Genomic DNA, 16537 nt, shown 5'->3' with positions numbered 1-16537 from the left:
TGGCCAGCCGCCTGAGACTAGGAGCAGTCTGCTACATGTGGCCCGCACGGGAAAGGAGGAGAGCGCTGAGCGGGTGGCACGCCCCGTGTCTAGAGTTGTTCGTACGCACGTTGCCCCGGCGTGCGGCTATTGTGGAGCCATAGGGGGCGGGGAAAGGGAGTGAGGATGATCTTTGGGGCAGAGGCCAGGCCGAAGGCGCGGAAGAGAGGAGCTAGGTCAGCCTGTCCTAGGTGGGCGGTCAGCGGGGCGGTGACCTAGAACTCTTAAGGATCCGTTGGGAAAACTGAAGACACAGAACTCCAGGACATGGGGGGGCGGGGAAAATAGGGCAAGGGAACCGGAGAGACGGATTGATTCCAGGATAGAGCTCTGAAAGCCAGGGGCGTGTCTATGGATAGTCACCGGGGCAGAAGGCTATGATTCATGTGTGTCACCTTTAGGGCGACAAAGCAAATCAGGATGAACGGCGGCACTTATTAAATTAAAATTTAATATAATAAGTAAATTTAATAAATTAAATTAAATTAAATTAAATTAAAATTTAATATAATTAAGTAAATAAATAAAGATTAGATCAATAAAATCATTGGGACGGAACTGGAGGTGTTATTATGTAGCCCAACACAGGCTGCTTTTTCTATAGGGGGGCTATTTAGTCTATAAAAGGGCTGGGGTGGGAAGAGAATGTGAGAGAGAACATGAGTTTATAAAATTATGCATTGTTTGAAGAAAGTGGACAGAGAGAAGAGTTTATGCTGCTCCCCTAGTACGCCAGGGCTTACCCACTGAAACCTGTATTGTGCATTCAGGACAGACAAAAACAAGGTCCCTTTTCACATAAGGGAACTCAGTGCCACAAGATGTGGTGATGGGCACCAACTTTACAGCACCAAACGCTGTAAAAAGACTTTAGAGGAGGATTAGGCAGATTCATAGAAGTCTGTTTTGGGCTATTCACCATGAGAAATAAATGGAACCTCCATATCCAAAGGTAGTCTACCTCCAAATAACGGGAGTGTTGCCTTCCTGTCCTGCTGGTGGGTTTCCCAGGCATATCTGGGAAATTAGGAAATAGACCTTTGGTCTAACCTAGGTGAGCTTTTCTTATGCAGTGTTGGGGAAAATTTACACATTACACACACACACACACACACACACACACATATCTCACATACAGGATATCACAGCTTCTGTACACACAAAGACAGACGCCAAATCATAATCCCCTCCCCACAAACCAAACAGGCCTCAAAAGAGAGGCCATTCTTTGTCAAACATTAACAAATGCAGAAACTCCAAGTAATGGATTCAAACGCTGATATTCCACACCAGAGTCAAGAGCTCCTGGCTTATGATTAGTCACAAGTAACTCAGGAGTCCCTGCGGCCACCTCTTACCGCACATCCAAAGAGGCTGCCAGTATTTAGCATTTGCAGGGCACTTCAGGATCCAAAGCATTCTTCTCTCCCCGCCCCCCGCCCCGCCAGCTTTGCTCCCTAATTTTTCCAACAGCCCTGCAGGTAGCTTCGTCCTGTTGTTATTCCCATCGTGCCAATGGAGAATGGAGGCTCCGAGGTCATGGCTGGCTTAAGGTACATATACTGCCATATACTGAGTCAGACCATTGGTCTATCTAGCTCAGTATTGTCTTCACAGACTGGCAGCGGCTTCTCTGAGGTGGCAGGCAGGAGTCTCTCTCAGCCCTATTTTGGAGATGCTGCCAGGGAAGGAACTTGGGACCTAGATGCTCTTCCCAGAGCGGCTCCATCCCCTGAGGGGAAGATCTTCCAGTGCTCACACTTCTAGTCTCCCATTCATATGCAACCAGGGCAGACCCTGCTTAGCTATGGGGACAAGTCATGCTTGCTACCACCAGACCAGCTCTCCTCTCTAGTCTAGAAGGTCTTCTAGTGGCCACAATGGCTGCCCGAACGTACAGGCTCCGGTTATTTTCATTAGGGCTGCAACCTTTAAGCAGGTCAGACAAACATAAGCAGGTCAGACAAACATAGAAAGCTATCATATACTGAGTCAGAACCTTGGTCCACCTAGCTGAGGATTGTCAGCAATCAACTGGCAGCAGCTCTCCAATGGTTCAGGCAGGAATCTTTCTGCTGCCGGGGACTGAACCAGAGGCCCTTCTGCACACAGATCAGAGCCTCTACTACCACTGACCCATCTCTACTTTAAAAAAAACTTTGAAATAGACTTAAAAGGTTCATCTGATTAATTAGGCAGAAGATTCTGTAAAATGTATGTTTTAATACCAGTGCTTATTAAAACTGTAGATTGCCAGCACTATTTTAAGAGTAATCCCGCCTTTTGTCACATGAGGGAATAGAGGCATTCCTCATTTTTTCCTTCAGAGGAGAGAATGCCTCTTCTAGAATTATGTTTTCTATGAAATATGCATCTGAAACCAAAGAAAGGATGCTTCTTGCTTCGGAATTGTGCTGCTTATCCTCACACAAAGGTAACCAATGGAACTATGGAACAAAGGTAACCAATGGAACGATGATTAAATTAACTAGGATGCCTTTAATCAGGTGACAGCTCTTTTACCCATTTGTACAAAAAAATGTGCCAATTAGCATGAGATGTATTATTATTATTTTATTTTATTTAACATATTTCTATACCGCCCCAAACACAAGTTCTCTGACATTTAATATTCAGAGAATCTTGGTGTTCCCATCCCTGTTAAAAAAACAATCTTCTAGTCCTCAGTGTTTTGAATAAGGAAATGTGGGCAGTATCTGGAAAAGAGGCTAACAAATTCTCTTCCATTGCTTCTGTTCATTTCAGCGGCGGTTGCCTAGGAGAACGTCCTCATGGGTCTTGCCCCGTGGGTCAAATCTATCTCCCTCACAGTCCCTGGGGTTTTATTGGTGTATACAATCTGCCAGAAGTGGCTGTTCTAAGGTCACCCCAAGCCTGTATCCTTCTCTTGCCAAAATGTAATTTATTAATTTGCCGTCCAGGGAATGGAGCCATTGCTCAGAGGCAGGATCAGTCCCTGGTAGCCTCTCCAGATAGCACTGAGAAAGACTCCTGCCTGAAACCTCAGCGAGCTGCTGCCATTCAGTGTAGACAATCCTGAGCTAGATGGACGAACGGCCTGATTTGCTAATATAAGGCGGCTTCCTGTGTGTTCCTAGGTAATCTGTTTCAATCTGCGCACCAACCTTAATAACTTATTTTCCACACCGCTTCATAGATATGGAGCTGCTGCATACTGAGTCAGGCCATCTGTCCGTCTAGCTTTGTATCGTCTGCTCTGACTGGCAGCATCTCTCCAGAGGTCCCCCCACCCCCATGACCTGCTACCTGGTTCTTTAACTGCAGCTGGCAGGGCTTGAGTCTGAGACCTCCTGCGTACAGAGAGATTGCATTCTGCTGCTGGGCTATAGCCCCTCCTGACGCTGCATTGCTGTGTGCTCATGATGCAGCATGGATTCCCCGTGAGCGCATTCCTCCGTGCCATGACCAGAATCAAATTGACAGCGCCTCCAAAGAGAACAGGCTATGAGAGTTGGGAAGCTGGCTTGAGGAGGAGAAGCAGACGGGCGTACATGAATCAAAATGACCCTGTGATTCATTCGAGGCCTCATTCAGAAGATTCCCTGGTGTGTGCGCAAGGCGGAAAGCAGCAGTGCAGCTTTGAGAATGACAACGGAAGACGAGCGCGCCAAAAGGTAACTGGATTCCGAGTCCAGCTTTGGCTTTCACTTTACTGTCACGAGTAGTCCCTCTGGCTTCAAAGAGGTTATGTGTGGGGCATGGATTCAAGAGAACGTGCCCCCTTCTTTTCTTCCTTCCCATCCCTTGCTGCCTTGACTCCTGCTCTTCCTTCCTCATTATCTCTCCAGGGTCACAATTTAGATTGCAGACTCCTTGGGGCAGAAAACTGTTGTTCTGCACTTCTGGAAACAAGCGCTACGCATATCTGCCATATTGTGGGAGTAAGAAGTAGCCATCCAGAGCAGATTTGATCTCTGTGTCACTCCAGTCTGACAAAGCGTCTTGGGCAAAGGGATTTCCCTCCCAAAGGCAGGCTTTTTTCTGTTATGGTCTTCATCATTGTTATTAAATGTAAAAAAGGGGTTCCAATCTGGCAGAGTGTGGTTTTTGCTTCGATAACCTTAACCAGATCTGAGATTTAATCAGCTGAGATTTAAGAGAAGCAAAAAGGCTGCAGGCCTTTATAGTCCATTAAATCCCTTCAAATTAATCTGAATTATGCCCAACTATTTAAAAGTTTGATTCTGGCATGTTATTGGGAATGCCTCTTTCAAAATGGTGCCTCCCACAACTCATGCACACAGGAGGGGATGCTTCTTCTAAAATGGTGCCTCCCACAAGTCATGCCTTCCACAACTCATGCACACAGGAGGGAATGGTGACCCTCTTCCAAAATGGTGCCTGCTGCAACTCATCCTCACAATTTGTGCAAGCCATGCATACAGGAGAGAATGCCTCTTCCACAATGATGCCCCCTTTCTCTTCACTCTCACACAAGAGAATGCCTCTTCCAAAATGGTGCCTCCTTTGCGTAGAGTTTTGCTTTCTTCAAAGCTATTGCTTTGCACAGCAAATTCACACTGATTTGACAGAGGAAAACTCATCTGATGGATCAACTGCAATTTGTTTCTTCAGGTGACAGTTGCAGCCCTAAGGGAAACTGGTTTGGAGGCAGAGGGGCTTAAGAGCCCCTCTGAGCCCCTGTCCTCAAAAGTGGTCAACCAGCGCTGGGCTGGAAAAGAGCAGTTGGATCTGACTGTCCATGGGCCCCAGTGGAGGGACCCATGCGGGCTGATCGTGTGCCCCCCGTTTACTCTGAAGAAAGCCTCACTGGCTTCACGGGGCCTTGCTCCCGTGTAAACATGCATCAGATTGCAGAGATCCCTCCACCTCACTTCCATATGCACTATGCAAATTCCTTTGCAGAGGCACTTTGTCTTTGCAATAAACATACCTTGGAGTTCCTCCTTACATAACAGGCTGTTGGCAAAGGTTAATAATCAAAAACTTTTTAAAGAGAGGGGAGAAAAAAATCCCTCTGCGAGGAAGAGAACATGACGTTCTCAAAGCTCCTGTTCCCCAGCCTCTCCCAAGCCAGCTGCCTGGAACAGGGTAAATGAGTCAGCAGCACTGACACAGATAAATAAATAAATGTGCACCAGTGTTCCCTGGCTGGGTGCCAGAAGATGGAGGCAGGCACGAGAGCGAGCAGGCAGCAATCCCTGGAGGCAGCGGACTGGGGCAGACTGGCAGGCCACTGTGTGAAACAGGATGCTGGACTAGAGCGGCCTTGGGCCTGATCCAGCAGGGCTGTTTTGATGTTCGTAACTGGATCCAGCCCCTCCAAGGCTGCTCTTTCCAAGCTGGCTGGGTGAGGAAAGAAAGAAGCATAAAAAGCTAAACCAGCAATGTAGACTTGAGCCAACATCCTCTCCTGCTTCTAGTGATCATAATGAGTTATTTTTGTGGGAGCAAGCATAGGAACATAGGAAGCTGCCATATACTGAATCAGACCATTGGTCTGTCTAGCGCAGTATTGTCTTCACAGATTGGCGGAGGCTTCTCCAAGATTGCAGGCGGGAATCTCTCTCGGCCCTATCTTGGAGATGCTGCCAGGGAGGGGACTAGGAACCTAGATGCTCTTCCCAGAGCGGCTCCATCCCCTAAGGCTGCTCACACTTCTAGTCTCCCATTCATATGCAACCAAGGCGGACCCTGCATGAACTGTCCCCTTTGCTAAGCAGGTTCTACCCTGGTTTACATTAGAATGGGAGACTACATGTGTGAGCACTGGAAGATGTTCCCCTCAGGGGATGGGGGCACAGCTCCATGGCAGCTCACCTCAGTCACTCATGCGTGGGTAACATCCAGATTGGACTACTGCAATGCACTCTATGTGGAGCTGCCCTTGAAGACTGTTCGGAAGCTTCAGCTGGTTCAGAATGCTGGGATCTGAGCTGTCGGTGACTGAGCAGGAGAGGGATCTTGGGGTTGTGGTGGACAGCTCATTGAAAGTGTCGACTCAATGTGCGGCAGCTGTGAAAAAGGCCAATTCCATGCTAGGGATCATTAGGAAGGGGATTGAAAATAAAATGGCTAATATTATAATGCCCTTATACAAAACTATGGTGCGGCCACACTTTGAGTACTGCGTACAATTCTGGTCACCACATCTTTAAAAGGACATTGTTGAACTGGAGAAGGTACAGAAGAGGGCAACCAAGATGATCAGGGGCCTAGAGCACCTTTCTTATGAGGCAAGACTACAACACCTGGGGCTTTTTAGTTTAGAAAAAAGATGACTGCGGGGAGACATGATAGAGGTCTATAAAATCATGCATGATGTGGAGAAAGTGGATAGAGATAAATTCTTTTCCCTCTCACACAACACTAGAACCAGGGGTCACTCCATGAAATTGATTGCCAGGAGGTCTAGGACCAACAAACGGAAGTACTTTTTTCACACAACGCGTGATCCACTTGTAGAACTCTCTGCCACAGGATGTGGTGACAGCCAACAACCTGGATGGCTTGAAGAGGGGCTTGGATAACTTCATGGATGAGAGGTCTATCATCGGCTACTAGTTGGAGGGCTACAGGCCACCTCCAGCCTCAGAGACAGGATGCCTCTGAGTACCAATTGCAGGGGAGTCACAGCAGGAGGGAGGGCATGGCCTCAACTCCTGCCTGTGGGCTTCTCAGAGGCATCTGGTGGGCCACTGTGCGAAACAGGATGCTGGACTAGATGGGCCTTGGGCCTGATCCAGCAGGGCTGTTCTTATGCAATGCTGCTGCAAGGATGTTCATGGGTGCAAGTCGCTTCATGAGTATTACACCCATCCTGCGTCAGCTTCATTGGATGTCTGCTTCTGGGCTAAATTCAAGGTGCTGGTATTGACCTTTAAAGCCCTACCCAGCTTGGGGCCGGGGTACCTGTCAGACCGCATTCACCCATATGAACCTGCCAGGACCCTCAGCTCAGCATCTCCAGCCTTGCTCATGACCCCGCCATTAATAGAGATCCACTTCGTGGGGACTAGAGGCAGGGCCTTTTTGGTTGTGGCCCCTCGGCTTTGGAACCCTCTCCCTGAAGAGCTTTGCCATGCTCCTTCTTTCAGTGTTTTTAAAAACAACTAAATACACATCTTTTTAAAAAGACTTTTTACTGTTTCTCCTGTTGGTATATCTGGTAGGTTCTTTAGTTTTTAGTTTGTATAGTTCTTAGTTTTAGCTTTAAGATTTTAATTTGGAATTTTAAAAGCTAATTTTGATTGTGGTTTTAGCTTGGAATTTTAACTTGTTTAATTTGATTAATTTTATTAGTCTGATTTTATATTGTAACTGTTTTATAAATGTTGTGAGCCACCCTGAGCAGTGGTATATAATATTTTAAATAAATAAAATAAATATTTATTTAAATAAATATTTATTTAAATAAACATTTATTTAAATAAATATTTATTTAAATAAATATTTATTTAAATAAATATTTTAAATAAATATTTTAAATAAGTAAAATACACAAGTTGAGCGCCTGCCTGCTTGCAGGCAGAAGGTTCCAAGTTCCCTTCCTGGCAGCATCTCCAAGGCAGGGCTGAGAGAGACTTGTGCCTGCAACCTTGGAGAAGCCGCTGCCAGCCTGGGAAGACAGTCCTGAGCTAGATGGACCAAGGGTCTGACTCAGTGGAAGCCAGATTCCTTTGTGGCTCTTGACAGCCTCATACTATGTTCACAATGTCTCTCTAAGGTAGCTTAAGCTGAGAGATGGAGGCTCAACATCACCCAGCTGAGTGGCATTTTAACCCCTATCTCCTGCTCTTTAAGTATGATGTCCTGCATCCGGAATATTGTACACAGCATTGGTTGCCTGCATTTCAAAAAGGCATGGCTCCAAAAGTTGCAGGAAATGGAATCTGGAAGGATCAGAGAGGGTTGGAGAACCTTCCCTGCTAGGAAACACTAAAGCCTTTGGGCATTAAAGAGTTAAAAGAGACACAGTCTGATGAATCTCTAACATGGAAATAAGTCCCTGGAAAAGTCCCTTAATAAGTGTGCGTAGGACTGCGGCGTGATCAAGGTTTATAAAACAATGCATGGTACCAGCATTCGGAGGCTTGTCATCCATTGAAATTGCTGGGAAGGAGATACAGGAAAGACAAAAGGAAGTCTTTCCTCACAGAATACAGCGTTAACCTGTGGAACTCACTGCCACAAAATGTGGCAGCAACCACAGGCTTAGATGGCTTTTAGAGGAGGATTAGAGGAACCACTGATGGAGAAGTCGTCTACCAATTGCTGTTAGTCATGTCTGCATGAAGCAAGGGTGGGCAAGCTGGGCAAGCCTACCAGAAGCCCAGCTGAGAAAACCACCACAACAGGGATAAACTAACCACAGCGGGGTCCTCCGCCCCAGGGTATTATCTATCCTAGGGCTGGGCAGGAAATGGAGCCTCCATGACCTGTGGCAGTCTGTCTATCTTTGAATACCGGTTGCTGTGGAAGGGCTATTTGGGCATTTCCTCCTGGCCACATCTGGCCGTCCCACGTTGGAAACAGTGACACCCTAATATGTTGGAAACAGTGACACCTACGACTAACTCCTGCCTCAAACTGGGACAAAATGTGCTGCTCTTCTCTGAATAACAACCTAATTGGGCAGGAAGGTACAGAGGCGGGGCTGAGAGCCCGCAGTCCCGCCCCCGGGCCGGCCAAGCGCGTCTGAATGACGCCTCCTCCCCCGCCCTCCGGGAGAGGCGCACATGGACCAGCAGGAGTAGGGGAGGCCGCCGAGCCATGAATGGGCGCGGGGCCACGCCCACGCCGAGGCGCCGGCCAATGGCGCGGCGCTCCATCCCGAGGGGCGGGCCAATGGCGAGCCCAGCTGCGGTTCTCACCACCCGAGGCGTGATCGGGAGTTACATAAGAATGAAGAGGCGGGGCCCGCGCGTGTCTCGGCGGTGGTCGTGTGTCAGTCCCCGCCCCTGGCTCGCGGGGAGAACGACATCACGGGTGGGCATTGCAAGCGAGAGCCCAGCTTGGGGCCGGTGGTGGGCCAGAGGAAGGGGGGGAGGGATTTGCAAAAACAGGATAAGATGAGATCGCCAGTTTAATAAGCCAACAGAGCCAACTTGGGTCCCCAGATGCTTTCGGACTACAACTCCCATCATCCCCAGCCACTATGGCAGGGGATGATGGGAGCTGTAGTCCAACAACATCTGGGGAGCCAACTCTGAGGACCCCTGGGACACAGGATCTCAGTGTTACACAACAAATAAGCACATTCAGATACCTTTAGGACGCGTATAGGAGGAGATGCAGCTTTATCATCCAGGCCCCTTTGCACAAACTGTTTCTTGCTTTAAAGAGATCAAGAACTGCAAAGAACCGAAAGGATATTGGTTAAGGGCAGTAATGGATTCTGCACACCTTGTGTGTGACTTTGTTTAAAATACCTGGAATTAGGATTCAGTCTGCTCTGGTATAGATTACTATGAATTAATTAGAATTAATTTTAACAATTTTCAAACTTGTTTTAATAGCTATTTTATTCTATTGTTTTATTAATCAAATCAAATCTCTTTATTTTGGTCAGCAACCAGCATGAGATTAAAACAAATGTAGAAGATAAGACAATCAAACTTCTACTACAAACAATAAAACCGAATAAATTTTTAAAAGGCCACCTGAACACAGATCAAGGTACTGCAACATCAGCCCATGCTGCAGGGCATGATGGGAGTTGTAGTCCACCAGAATCTGGGGGCCCAAGCTTGAGAATCCCCGGATTAAAAGACCTAGTGCTTCTATTGATTGATTGAAAAGATTTTCACTCCACTAAAACTGCACTAGGCGGATTTGAAGAGAATCAAAACATGCGTAAGGAAATGCAAGGGAAATAGAAGCAACCAAGGAAAAACGCAACTAAACGACAGCCACGAAAACGTAACAATCGCCTGAAGAGCAGCATCAAATCCCGGAAAAGGTACATAAAGGGCCTTATTACAACCGCAGTGACTGAGGCGTCAGAGGCGAAAGTATTCGGGAGTACTGAGTTTAGAAGAAAGAGGACCAGGGAGGGACAGGATAGGATCGGATACAAATTATGTAGGGGCAGAGAGAGGCTTTTCCTTCCTCTCCCATGAAACTAGGAACTTGCCCAATGAAACTGGTTAGTGGTAGATTTAAAGGTAAAGCTAAAGTGGGCCGTCAAGTCAATTTCGACTCCTGGCGCCCACAGAGCCCTGCGGTTTTCTTTTGGTAGAATACAGGAGGGGTCGACCATGGCCTCCTCCCCCGCAGTATGAGAGGATGCCTTTCAGCATCTTCCTATATTGCTGCTGCCCAATATAGGTGTTCCCCATAGTCTGGGAAACATACCAGCGGGGATTCGAACCGGCGACCTTCTGCTGGTTAGTCAAGCATTTCCCCGCGGCGCCACTTAAGGCGGAAGTGGTAGATTTAGGAGAGGCCAAAAGAAAACTCTTTTTGCACACAATGCAGAAGCCAGTGGAGGGAATTTGGCGTCGCAACATATGGCGAGAACCTTGGATGGTTCGAAAAATGGGGCTAGGTTCAGATAATTCATGGATGGAGCTCTAGCTCAGGCTTCATCCTCAGGTAGGGCTGGGAAAGGCTCCTGCCTGAAGCCTTGGAGAGTTGCTGCCAGCCTGTGCCAGTCAGGCAATACTAAGCTCGATGGACCAATGGTCTGACTCAGTTTAAGGCCGCTGCCTATGTTCCTCTGAGATGGAGAGGTCTATATCAAAGGCCAATTGCCGTGGGAGAACATTTGAACCTCCAGCTCCAGGGGCAGGGTACCCCTGAATACTGGCTACTGAAGGCCACCCACAGCAGAGGGACGGCTGTTGCCCTCATGTGACAGTTTGGCCACTGCTGGGGGGGAAAAAGAATACCAGACTAGATTTTACTGGATCGGGCAAGGCTATTTCTGTTGTCCCACTTCTACAAATAGCTGGAGGGTTCCTAGCTCGCTCGCTCTCTCTGTGGCCCGAGTGTGTGCTGCGCCCCAGAGGTGGCCGCATTGCAGAAGCCTAGCTGCCAGCAGCGTGAACCTCTATGCCCAGTGGAGGCTGGCTGATGAAAGAGAGCCATGAGATCCCCAAACAGGTCATGCAGGCAGGAGGCGGTGAAAGGTGAAAGTGCCAAGGTGGAGAAATTAAAAGCCTCGAACTGCATTTAAGGCGTGCCCTGCAATCCCTGCTGATTGCTGGGTGTAGGTCATGGGCACGGAGCCCACGGAGATGTGTGCAAGACAGAGGCGAGAGCCAATGTTTCCTCTGGACTCCACAGGCAGCCTCTGCTCCCCAGGACTAGGACCGGGGAGACCCGAGTTCAAATCCCCATTCAGCCATGAGACTTGCTGGGTGACTCTGGGACAGTCACTTCTCTCTCAGCCTAACCTACTTCACAGGGTTGTTGTGAGGAGAAACAAGTATGTAGTACACTGCTCTGGGCTTCTTGGAGGAAGAGCAGGATGTAAAATGTAAATAATAATAATAATAATAATAATAATAAATAAATAAATAATGAAAAAATCACAAAATACAAAGATCTACAAATTGAAATTGAAAGGCTATGGCAGAAAAAGACCAAAATAATCCCAGTGGTCATTGGCGCCCTGGGTGCAGTCCCAAAAGACCTTGAAGAGCACCTCAACGCCAGAGGGGTCACAGAAATCACCATCAGCCAATTACAAAAAGCACCTTTACTGGGAACAGCCTATATTCTGCAACGAGATCTATAACAAAAGCAACAACATTGATAATAAAATTCAGCCATCCCAGGTCCTTGGGAAGGACCCGATGTCTGGATAAAACAAACTAGTCAATGAAACCTGTCTGACTGTGTAAACAAGAAATAATAATAATAATAATAATAGCAGTGGCTTAAGAATAGCAACTTGAAGAAAGAAACAGAGGGCTTAATACTGGCTGCACAAGAACTGGCACTAAGAACAAATGCAATAACATTTTAGCTCCAAGTCCATACAACAACAACAATAATAATAATAGAAGAAAAATCAACAACAAACAGCAAGTGCCGCCTTTGTAGAGAAGCAGATGAAACCGTGGACCACCTAATCAGCTGTTGTAAAAAGATCGCACAGACTGACTACAAACAAAGGCATGACAAGGTAGCAGGGATGATACAGTGGAACATCTGCAAAAAATACAAGCTACCTGTAGCCAAAAATTGGTGGGACCACAAAATTGAAAAAGTGTAGAAAATGAAGATGCAAAAATATTATGGGACCTCTGACTACAAACAGACAAACATCTGCCACACAATACACCAGATAACTGTAGTCGAGAAGAAAGAAAAACAAGTCAAAATAATCGACATAGCAATACCAGGGGATAGCAGAATAGAAGAAAAAGAAATAGAAAAACTAACAAAATGCAAAGATCTACAAATTGAAATTGAAAGGCTGTGGCAGAAAAAGACCAAAATAATCCCAGTGGTCATTGGCGCCCTGGGTGCAGTTCCGAAAGACCTTGAAGAGCACCTCAACGCCATAGGGGCCACAGAAATCACCATCAGCCAATTAAAAAAGCAACTTGACTGGGAACAGCCTATATTCTGTGACGATATCTATAATAACAGCAACAACATTGATAATAAAATCCAGCCATCCCAGGTCCTTGGGAAGGACTCGATGTCTGGATAAAACAAACCAGTCAATAACACCTGTCTGACTGTGTAAATAAATAATAATAATATTTCAGAAATCTTCACCTCCCTCCACACTAAAGAGAGGAGAGCTGGTCTTGTGGTAAGGTAAAGTTTGGACTTCTGGCACCCACAGAGCCCTGTGGTTTTCTTTGGTAGAATACAGGAGGGGTTTACCATGGCCTTCTCTCGCACAGTATGAGATGATGCCTTTCAGCACCTTCCTATATCGCTGCTGCCCGATAGAGGTGTTTCCCATGGTCTGGGAAACATACTAGCGGGAATTCGAACCAGCAACCTCTGGCTTGCAAGTCATTTCTCCGCTGCGCCATTTCTCCCTTTGTTAAGCAGGGTCTGCCCTGGTTTGCATTTGAATGGGAGACTTCATGTATGAGCACTGGAAGGTATTTCCCCTTAGCGGATGGGGCCGCTCTGGGAAGAGCAGAAGGGTTCAAGTTCCCTCCCTGGCTTCTCCAAGATAGGGCTGAAAGAGACTTCTCCCTGCAGCCTTGGAGAAGCCGCTGCCAGTCTGGGTAGACAATACTGAGCTAGATGGACCAATGGCCTGACTCAGTATATGGCAGCTTTTTGTGTTCCAGGATGAACTTCTGTGCGCTGCTGTTGCTGCCTGTTATAATGTTAGCCACCAGAGGACAGTATAAACCATGCTATTTGCATACTGCTTAAAATTCCTTCCCTGAGCTCTCAAATGTCTTTCAATGGTCCTGGGTTTGTTTCCTCTCTTGGGTTGCTCTGGAAGCAGCTCAGGACCATCTCCTTCTGTTTGGGGGAATTCATCTTCAGTCCTCGACTTTTGCTGCTGCTCTCGGCAACTTGCCAATGTTGCTTTCAAGCACCACAAGTTTGCAATTTGCATTTAAAAATTAATATTTGTAAAACATTTAAAAGGTGAATGGTGGGTGCAGGTTAGGGAACCGAGAAAGAACAGTAACATCACTTAGAAATAAATGTGTTTTTGTTTATTTATTTGTTAAATTTCTAAACTGCCTTTCGTTAAAACAATCTCAAGGTGGTTTACAACAAAAGTTAAAACAAGACTATAAAAATGTGTAATTAAAATATTAAGATAGAATATCTAGGAGTCTTGAAAGTGTTCTGAAATGAGTTTTCCATCTCTGTTTAAAAACAGGAAAAGAGGTCTAATCTCCTTCGGGAGAGGCTTCCACAGCTCTGAAAGGATCCAGTCTCCCAAATGTCTCATTCTGCAATGCGTTTGGAGGTTCTGGCTATTTTCTGGCTTCCTTTTTTGTCTCTGCATCTGACTGCTCCGAGTATACCTCCTTCCAATGAGGAATCACGGTGAACACAGGAAAGCTGCCATCTACGGAGTCAGACCCTTGGTGCAGCTCGCTTAGTATTGCCTACACTGACTGGCAGCAGCTCTCCAAGGTTTCAGGCCGGAGTCTTTCCCATTCCTACCTGGAGATGCTGCCAGGGATTGAACCTCAGACTTTCTGCACCCAGAGCAGATGCAGATGGTTCCATCCCCTAAGGTAGGGGTCTTCACTATTTTTCGGGGGGGGGGGCACTTTGGCAAAAAGACCTTCAGTGTGAAAGCCGTTTCCCCCTGTGCTGACCTCCATATTTTTCTCAGTGCTGGGAGGGCCCTTTAAGAGCAAAGGAGAAACCCTCTCTGAAGAGCTCTAGTATTTCATGCATGCCGCCTTCCAAGATCATACAGGAGCCCAAGAGGGCTCTGTTTCCCTTAGAGATGTCCCCCTTCTGACCCGGGGCAAAGCACAGCACTGCACGGTGGGAACAGTCACTCCGGGATGGTGCCAGGGGGACTGTGCAGAGCACAGTTGTCCTTCGCCAACCGCAAGGGTTCTGTTCCTGGAAAATCTCGTGGTTGGCGAATTTGCGGTTGGGAAGCAATCGGAAAGCACTGAAAACGGGAGGTTAGGGGAATCACAGTCATAGAAGGGCCAACAAACAAGGTAAAAAACAGAAAGAATCGCCCCCTGATCCCTGGAAATGACCCTCCTGAATCCCCCCAAATCACTCCCAAGCCCCCCAAATCATTCAACCCCCAAAATTACCCCTGAACCCTGAGAATAACCTCTCAAAATCACCCCAAACCCCCCAAATCACCCAACCCCCTGAAATCACTGCTGCCCCCCAGAAATGACACCTTGCCCCCCCAAATTACCCAACCCTCCCAATTTTTTTTTAAAAATTGCCAAGCCACGGATACTCAGGTCGCAGTGGGCGAGCCCGATAGCAATTTTCCTGTCGTGGATACACAAACCCGCGATTGGAGTGGGACGACAGTATTCAGCTTTGGATGAAACTTCACACAGGCCCAATACATAATTATTCAGGGAGCCACACTTAGGGATGATGGGGGCCTCCAGTACCCTCCCCCACCAGCCTTAAAATGATGAATGCTGCCCTCAGGATGTCTTACAGCAGATGGCACTCACATGTAGTCACCCATCCAAATGCAAACCAGGATGGACCCTGCTTAGCTAAGAGCTGGTCTTGTGGCAGCAAGCATGAATTGTCCGCTTTGGAACATAGGAAATTAGGAAGCTGCCATTTATTGAGTCAGACCATTGGTCTATCTAGCTCAGTATTGTCTTCACAGACTGGCAGCAGCTTCTCCAAGGTGGGGGGAGATCTTCCAGGGCTTACACTTCTAGTCTCCCATTCATATGCAACCAGGGCAAACCCTGCTTAACTAAGGGTACAAGTCATGGTTGTGACCACAAGACCAGCTCTCCTCCCCTTTGCTAAGCAGGGTCTCCCCTGGTTTGCATTTGAATGGGAGACTGCGTGCGTGAGCACTGGAAGAGATTCCTCTGGGAAAGTACAATACAATACAATACAATACAAGGAATATTTATATACCACTTGTCAACCAAAGTTCCCAAAGCGGTTTACATACAGAAATAAATAAATAAATAGGCTCCCTCTCCCCAAAGGGCTCACAATCCAAAAAGAAACACAAGAAAGACACCAGCAACAGCCACTGGAGGGATGCTGTGCTGGGGGTTGGATAAGGCCAGTTGCTCTCCCCCTGCTCAATAAAGAGAATTGCCACTTTTAAAAGATGCTTCTTTGCTCAGAAATAAAAGCACCTGTCTGCTTGCGTGCAGACAGGTCCCAAGTTCCCTCCCTGGCAGCATCTCCAAGAGAGGGCTGAGAGAGACTCCTGCCTGCAACCCTGGAGAAACCGCTGCCAGTCTGTGAAGACAATGCTGAGCGAGATGGACCAAGGATCTGACTCAGTATATGGCAGCTTCTTATGTTCCTTAAGGGGCCAAGGTATGCATGCTACGGCAAGACCAGCTCCCCTCTCCCGAATCCAGAGATTCATCCTGAAGCACGCACAGGACAAGCTCCCATACTCTCAGGATAACCCTCTTTGGACACAAGGGCCAGGCGAATCTCCAGCGTCTGGGGATTCCCTGCTGTAAATAAATCCCCAAGTGAAGTGGAAGGATGAAGATCCCTGCCTGCTCCAATGGAGGAGGTGTCCCAAAGTAATGCGGGGGTGGGGGCTGTATTATTAGTGCGGGCCTCTGCTAATTCGGGGCCCCTTGACGTCACCACTGGCCAGACAAACCGTGCAGTTGGGCATTGGATATTTTTGTCGGCCTGCTCTTTGGAACTGCAAAGAGAGTCAAGGTCACAGAGCCAAACACCTTGGGTGTTTGCCTGGTCCGTATCGGATTTAACCCACCCGGTGCCATCTTTCTCTCGTCAAAGAAGATCAGGGAGCTGCGGGTGCAAAAAGTCTTCTGTGGGACAAGAAGCTATTTATACGGCCACAAGACAAGACAAGGCAGGCCATGTTATTCCT

The 16537-nt window shown here is 47.4% G+C and overlaps 1 long non-coding RNA gene across 1 annotated transcript; it reads left to right on the top strand.

Moving 5' to 3' along the window:
* Positions 1–49: 49 nt before the first annotated feature.
* LOC128337055 (uncharacterized) lies at positions 50–4104 on the top strand. The gene is made up of 3 exons (XR_008312168.1): positions 50–215; positions 3450–3695; positions 3870–4104. It is a non-coding gene; the product is annotated as an uncharacterized LOC128337055 (long non-coding RNA).
* Positions 4105–16537: the final 12433 nt, after the last annotated feature.

The sequence above is a fragment of the Hemicordylus capensis genome, chromosome 14 (genome assembly GCF_027244095.1).
Source record: "Hemicordylus capensis ecotype Gifberg chromosome 14, rHemCap1.1.pri, whole genome shotgun sequence".
NCBI classification, from domain to species: Eukaryota; Metazoa; Chordata; class Lepidosauria; order Squamata; family Cordylidae; genus Hemicordylus; species Hemicordylus capensis.
Note: the sequence above shows the minus strand (reverse complement) of the source record. Positions and strands in the feature narration are given on the sequence as shown.